The following is a 7,326-nucleotide window of genomic DNA, read 5'->3' on the forward strand; positions in this document are numbered from 1 at the left end:
GCAAGTCTGCACCGGATAAATGACATGTTGAGCTGAGGAGATTGTGTAGTGTAAGGTTTCAGGGAGGGAAAAGACTTGTCGAGTTGTGGATTTTACGCAGGTCACAGTGAAAGCATGTAAATGCAGCAACCCTAAAAAAGTATTTGAGGCTCTACGCTCACTACACAGCTGCACCATGTCAAAGCTTTGCTGGAAATAAAATATCTGGTGTGCAGTGCCAAGAAGCTGTTGTAGTTAAGTTATGAAATTTATGAGGCTGATAAAGGGAAATCCTAATCAGGAACACATGTTATACTACAAATGAACCTGGAAAAAACAGCTGACACTGACATCTGCAATGAGAGCTCATAATCCAAAGGAATCTGACAGGTTGACTGGAAATGTTTTAATATTAGTTTCATTTCTTGTCTCTCTGGACCCTCCTCCTGGGTACGTTTGTCATCTGCTGTTGTACTTTCCACAGTAAATCCACCCTGCCGTGACTTTGTGCACTCGGCCACGACCTCTCTGTGGTCACTCGGGGTCTGAGGAAGAAGACGTGGAAGGAGGTCCCCGGGGTCCTGATGCGGCTGCTCCACTGGACACCACAGCTCAGAGGTCTCTACCAGAGAATGGGATACATTTTTTTTCTTTTTTTTTCTTTTTTGTTTTTTCTTCAGGGTCGCATAAACACTAGCGCCAGACCTGAGTGGGATCAAAGTGCTCATTAAAGAAGCCCACAACCCTGAGAAATGGCAGACCAAATAGCAGCCCATGGTGGCGGGCAAAAACTAAAACTGGAACAAGGGCATGCATTCATTTCCCAGGAATGGGGTGTCTTAGGCAATTGCCATTGAGCAACGACAGTGTTTTAAACTGTGTTTTTTTAAAGTTACAGTGACAAACGGCTGAGGTTTGATGCAGAAAACAGAGGGAGAGTTGTTCCAGGTAGATAAATAGATAGATAGATAGATAGATAGGTGCATAGATAGATAGGTAGATAGAAAACACTCATGTCTGACGCATGTTTTGGTTGTTGCGCTACAAAGCAAAATCAGTGGGTGACTGACCATTATGACCTTTGACTGACCCCAAGAAGAAATATGTCATATACTTCAGAAATATTGTAAATATGAAGATGATTCACAAAGCAATTTCTCTTTTTTAAAGAACCACATGCAGTATAATGTGGATTTTTTTTTGTCAGTTTATATTTCAAACAGCTGCTAAACCAAGCCTAAAGCAGTTATACTACAAAAAGGAAACTGAACAGTTTTATTTCAGAATGTGTCATTAAAAATCTAAATGGTCCAAATGAAGAGAATAGTCTGCCAGCCATTCATAACACAGGTCAGTGCAGCCCATGCATGATCAACAAGCCCATAAACAGGACCAAACCCCCAGTTAAAATAACATACACTCATATGGAAAGAAAATGTGCATTACATCTAATTTTCATACCACTGAGGTGTCATAGTTTCTGCTCATTTAACGGTTTCCGTCGGCTGGGCTGCAATAGTGGAACTGCATAGTTTGTGTGTGTAACAGAAACACACTGTGGCACCTGTTGTAAACCAGCAAACATAGGCGTGTCATTCACAATTGACCACTGATTGAAATCAATGTGCGTTTTTTTTTCTTCCTCTTCTTTTCGAGGTTATGATCAGAATCAAACTGCCTCCTCTATCGGTTGGCAAGAGACAGAAAAACACCTTTGATGTGGCTTCTGAGTGAAAGCAAAAACACGAAAGCACAATTACACATCACCGCTAACAGGCTTCTTAAAGGCTCAACCAGAGAAATGTTGACATTTGTGTGAGGGGGACAATAGGTTTTTCCAGCTCCAAAATGTAAATCACAACGTCCTTGAGTAAACAGGTTGGGGGGGGCACAAAACGATCTGGAATCATCTGTTGATTCAGATTTTCTATTTGGGTCTTTGTGATTATGGCTTTCCCACCATTGCTCTGTAATTATAGGCCTGCTCTCCTCCACAGTAAGGTTCACATTACAAGTGTGGTTATCAGCATGTGTGTGAGAGCGAGTGAGAATGTGTGAGAGTGAGTGTACGTGACGGGCAGCAGAGGACTTAAAGCGCAGGGTGAGCGTGCCTGTGGTTGACCTGTTACCCTTAACATCCACTGAGGAGGCTTAATTATCAGAAATAATGCCTCTGGTGTGAGTTAATATATACAGTGTGACACATGAGCGCACTGACAGGCCTGTGTGTTTGTCAGCGTCAGAAAATAACTGATACACATTTTCTCATAGTCTGCTGAAGTCCTACTTTCAGGTCCTTGTTGTTTATTTGAGCATTTTTATGTGATTCTGTGACAGCTGTAGTTACTAGTTATCTTGCAGATTGAGATTTTGCTTACAAAACACGATCAGTTCATAATATAAGATGCATTATAAGTGTAATTAGCTCCACATTATTCAGTGAGATGTTGATTACGCATTAATGTATCACTAACCCCAACACTGACACACAGAAAGGAGCCATTCTGCATAATTAATGTGTAACTTTTCATAATAGATTAGACTTTGCTGGCAATATTTGCACTGTATTTTCACCCTGTGTTTTTCAATCCTGGTGGAATTTGCCAGCACCTGTGGTTAATGACAGTAACAGCAAGAGTGTTTAAATAATATACAGTAAGGCTGAGTCCAGAATCACTCACTGTTTCGCTCTATCACTACTCCCAGTGCAACACTCAACAGTTTACTCCATGCTGAGCTGTAATTTGAGGTTTCGGACAGATGTGAATTGCTGTCATTTTACCTCATCGCTGACAGCTGTTGTGTCACGCGACTGTAACCTTAACCTTTGCATCTATAAAATGTGAAGCATCGCATTGTGGGATTTTTAGCAGAAAGAGGTATATGGCATGGACATTGTGCACAATTTTGAGAGCATGACAGTGCAAAGATTTCACACCCAGAGGCTTAAATGCTCAAATAAAAGAGCAGGCAGTGAATGTGGTGCATTTTATAGGGAGTAGGGGGTGATATCAAACACAGCCATTTATTCCCTCACAAGCCACCATCCACCACTAGGGGCAGCAAAGACATTCAACCATGTCATCAGTCACAGCAAAATTAAGTTCATGATTATGAAATGTTGTCTTCCGCATAGCTATAAATGTAGCTTTGTATGCATCAGCTTTTGTCTTATACACCATGTCCACGACAAGCATGCATCGTTTCCTGTGGATCCTTCCTCTGTGACTCCAACAGTGACAAGGGAAACTAACATGGAGAGAGACAGTAAATTCAATGGCTACTGCTGAAAAAAAAAAGCCATAATATAGATGAAAATTTGACAAATCTTTTACCTTGACATTTTTCTGTCACTGACTGAACGTACCTGATTTACTCAGAGGAAGCACAGGTGTGCTTCCTCTGAGTAAATCAGGTACTTTCCTCAGCGAAACCAGCATATGATCCACCCAAAACATATGAAACCCCACAAACACACAAAAACAAACTGTAATACTTTGTCCTAAGTTTACCTTTTGGTATACTTTTGGAGTGCCATTATCCCAGTTCATAATAAATGCACCTATATGTTAGTCCATTTTTTCCCTATTTTGTTGTTTCGTGTTGTTGCCGCGTTCCCCGCATTTGTAAAATTAAATAAAAGCAGTTTTTGTACACTGTAGTATTTCTACTTGTGCTTTAATTAATGATCTGAATATTTCTTCCACCACTGATGTTTGTTTTTAGCAAATGCTGCCAAAAAAAAAAAAAACTGAAGAATTAGGTAAAATGCTATTTCCTCTGTTGAACGGGAGGATTTCTGAGGAGAAACACAGGCTTACAGCTTGTAGGTAAAACCACATTTGAACTCTGGAATTTTGAATCTCCAGAGAAGTCATCAGTCAAACGGAGGACAAGACTGAGTTGTAGTTCCTTTAAGCTCAAGAGACAGCGCCAACAGTCCCACTTTTTAAGTGTAGATAGAGATATTCCCAGATGAGGCTCAGACAGGCCTAACCCCGAATGATGAATTAGGCTATTCACCTCTCCCGAATCCACACAGACCTCTGTGTGTTTTGTCACATGAAAACACAAGGTTGCCTCTTGTACCCCAGGCCCAAGTATGTAAAAACAGAGGAAATAGCAGAAAGAAAAGGTGTCATTTTTCTTCATCTGAAAGAGCATATGTGTGTGTGTGTGTGTGTGTGTGTGTGTGTGTGTGTGTGCTCACAGAGAGAGAGTGAGAAAAAGTGAGAGCGGCTGCATGCGTGAGAAGCACATGGAGGGAAAGTGAGAGCGCGAAGGGAGAATGAGAAACCCGGCCTCTAATTCGCTGATCTCAGCTGATTACATTTTCCCGTCCAGACGGTAGACATTCCTCCAACCTGTGGCCACAACCATCGGGCCCCTCGGTTTTAACTCCACAGCAGAGTCCCATTAGAGGTAAACAGGCATGAGTCTATGCAGGCCGCAGAAACAGGTGGGCGTGAGGGGTGAGACTGGTCAGCTACAACCCTGTGAGAGGTCAGCAGACAGAAAACTCTCACTACACAAGTTTTAAGAGATAACACGAGGATACAGGCTTCGAGGATTTTCAAACATGTGTACATCGGATTTTTCCCACACACATCAAACAGGAGGAAAAAAAAAGATCCCTCCTGTTTGTTTAGATGGATGTGAAAACACAACATCTGCGGCTCAAAGAGTTAAACATCAGATTTGTGTTTGCTGTTCTAAATACAACCTTGGAATGTGATCTGCCCGAGTTGATCAGAGCGAGGCTGTCATTCCCACAGGGAGTAAACCACTTCACATCTCTAGGTTGGCACCAGCATGTGAAACAGCAGGATCTGCTGTCAGGCCCAGGCCGGTGACATGGGGAAGACGTGACATGGCAGAAATGAGTCAATGATTCCCCTCGGCCAGGCCTGGTGTGTCGCCGCGCACCAGTGGTGGAGGAAGTGTTTGGACCTTGACTAAAAGTACTAATACAAAAATAGCAAAAAAAAAAACACTTAGCTTGTTTTAAAGTGAAAGTCCTGCTTTTATTACCCTGCTTAAGTACAGATGTATCGGCAGTAAAATGTACTTTCAGAAGCAAAAGTAAAAGTACTCCTAGAACTGAAATCATACATTAGGTAATTGTTAGTTTTACTATTGTACTACTTTATTTACAGCTTAATTAAGATAAGTGGTTCCCAACCTTAGGGTCCAGACCCCTCCAAAGGGTGACATGACAAATATAAGGGGTTGTGAGATGATTAATAGGGAAAAAAAATCTGCTACACAAATATGTATTCTTTCTTTCTCATCCTTTCTCTTGTCTTTGTGAAAGCCTGAAACTGTAACTGTCTGAAATCTATTTCTGGTGAAACTGATAACAACTCATCTGAAACAAGACAAGGAGCCCCAACTAGATACTGCTTTTTCTAGAAATGTTGACAGGACAAAAAAGTTTGGAACCACTGGTTTAAACCTTAATAATGAGCTGTAGTTTATAGTAATTAGCTCTCAGATAAACGTAGTGGAGTAAAAAGTACATTATTTCTAGAGGTATAAAAGTAGCATAAAAGACACAAGTATGTTGTAGAGGCAGCGCACACACCACACAAACACATACACGCAGTCAAAACACACACCTCACCCCAACGACAGCATCACTTTTTCCGCCATGAGGGCCACAAAGGTCAGGGAAACACTGGCAGTGTTTCAACAAGCTGCCCCCCTCCCCCTTTCTCTACTCCTCGGCAGGCCACACATTTACTATCAACAGGAAACATCTTTCACGGCAAAGGAAGTGTTACTCTCTAATTGGCCTGATGTGATTCAATGACCAGACCGCTCTCAACCAATGGGAGGGGGCTTATTTTAAGAGGAGGTATAAAACGGAACAAGTGCCCTTCCAGAAAGCTTAGACGGTGCTGAGTTCTCACACTGACTACATGGTGTGTACTCTCGGCTCAACTTCTGCAAAGTTGTTAAGACTGTGTGTAGACACTTTGCTAAGCACATCTGGTTTCATTGTTGTTTCATGGATCCCATAACATATCATGAAACCACAGTCTAAGCAAAAGAAGATGGGGGAAACCCAGAGTGCAAAAAAAACTGCAAAGAAACTGACCTCATTATGATTCTCCAGTCTTGGCATATGTGTTCCTCCTCGCACATTTTGTGAACAGAGAAAAATGATCCATGTATCCAGTAGCCTGTAATATATCAAATCATAAATCATGTAGGAGCTAACAGGCGTATGAAGGTGAGAGGAAGGTCCCGTTGAGAGGGATTTACTGTTCATTTTTTTCATTTTTGGAGCTCTGCCTCATGACGGAGCAGTTACCCCCTCAGCTGCCACTGATGCCACAATCTCTTTTTTATTTTTTCTGCGCACATTCCTAAAGGTGACTGTTCTTGCCAACATTGACATTTTTTTTCCTTCTTTGCTTCAATGGACTGCAAGAGGCATGAGAGCAGAGCCAAAAATATCATTACACAGAGGGTGACATTAGGAGAGAGCGGCCTAGCGACGGGGAGCTATGACGGAGTTCCCTGATTACTGACTTGCCGTACGGAGACAAAGGGCCTCTGAAATCACAGGAAACAGAACAATCAAAGAGCCGGTGCACATTCCAAGAAAAGCAGCGCACCACAGAAACACAACGTGATCCAGGATATTGCTGCATCTGAACATTTGATGAAAGCTTTAGCTGAGCGAGTACAGTGAATTATTAGTAAAGAATGACATGACAGGATGGGGCGCATAGCTGAAATCAGACGCTATCTTTGATCGCTGTTCCTCACATTTTCCTGCTGAGAGAGCGAAACTCACAAAAAGAAATGAATCTAAGCCATATTTGGACAAGAACTGACCCTAATTATAACCTCCACTCTGTTTTAAACTGTCTTATAGTCTCACTGGCAGGTATTTTCATACACTTGCAAATGAAAAACCTCAAAACCCTCAAAACTGTGGGGTCCCCCCCCCCCCCCCCAATAACACCGCCACCACCACTACCACGGCCCACACAGCTTCCCCATGATCCATAAGATCTCGGCCTGGTCTCAGGAAATAACTGGCTCCTTCCCTTTCTCCAAAATGGCAGCTCTGTTTCCGCAGCATTGGTTTGCTGGATTAGAACAATTCCCCACCAGCCCATAATTTGTGGGATTCTCATAACACGACACACCCTGCCATACATTTCCATTATAACTCCATTTTGTCCTCTGATGAGGATATTTCAGGATAAAGGAGGACATCTTATCCAGTTTTTTTGGTGAAGGACCCTCCGGTTTTCGGGGGCTGCTTTGGGTTACAGGCTTCGCGGATGAGCCTCTCGCCGCTAAATGTCTCAGATTTCTCCTCAGTTGTTC

General features: G+C 42.4%; 1 long non-coding RNA gene across 1 annotated transcript; it reads right to left on the reverse strand.

Moving 5' to 3' along the window:
* Nucleotides 1-449: 449 nt before the first annotated feature.
* Nucleotides 450-6,906, reverse strand: LOC108884183 (uncharacterized). Its single transcript, XR_001960996.2, has 3 exons — nt 6,080-6,906; nt 4,703-4,943; nt 450-4,473 (listed from the first exon to the last, which is right to left on the reverse strand). It is a non-coding gene; the product is annotated as an uncharacterized LOC108884183 (long non-coding RNA).
* Between the last annotated feature and the right edge of the window lie 420 nt (nt 6,907-7,326).

This window comes from Lates calcarifer, linkage group LG4 (genome assembly GCF_001640805.2).
Source record: "Lates calcarifer isolate ASB-BC8 linkage group LG4, TLL_Latcal_v3, whole genome shotgun sequence".
Taxonomy (NCBI): domain Eukaryota; kingdom Metazoa; phylum Chordata; class Actinopteri; family Centropomidae; genus Lates; species Lates calcarifer.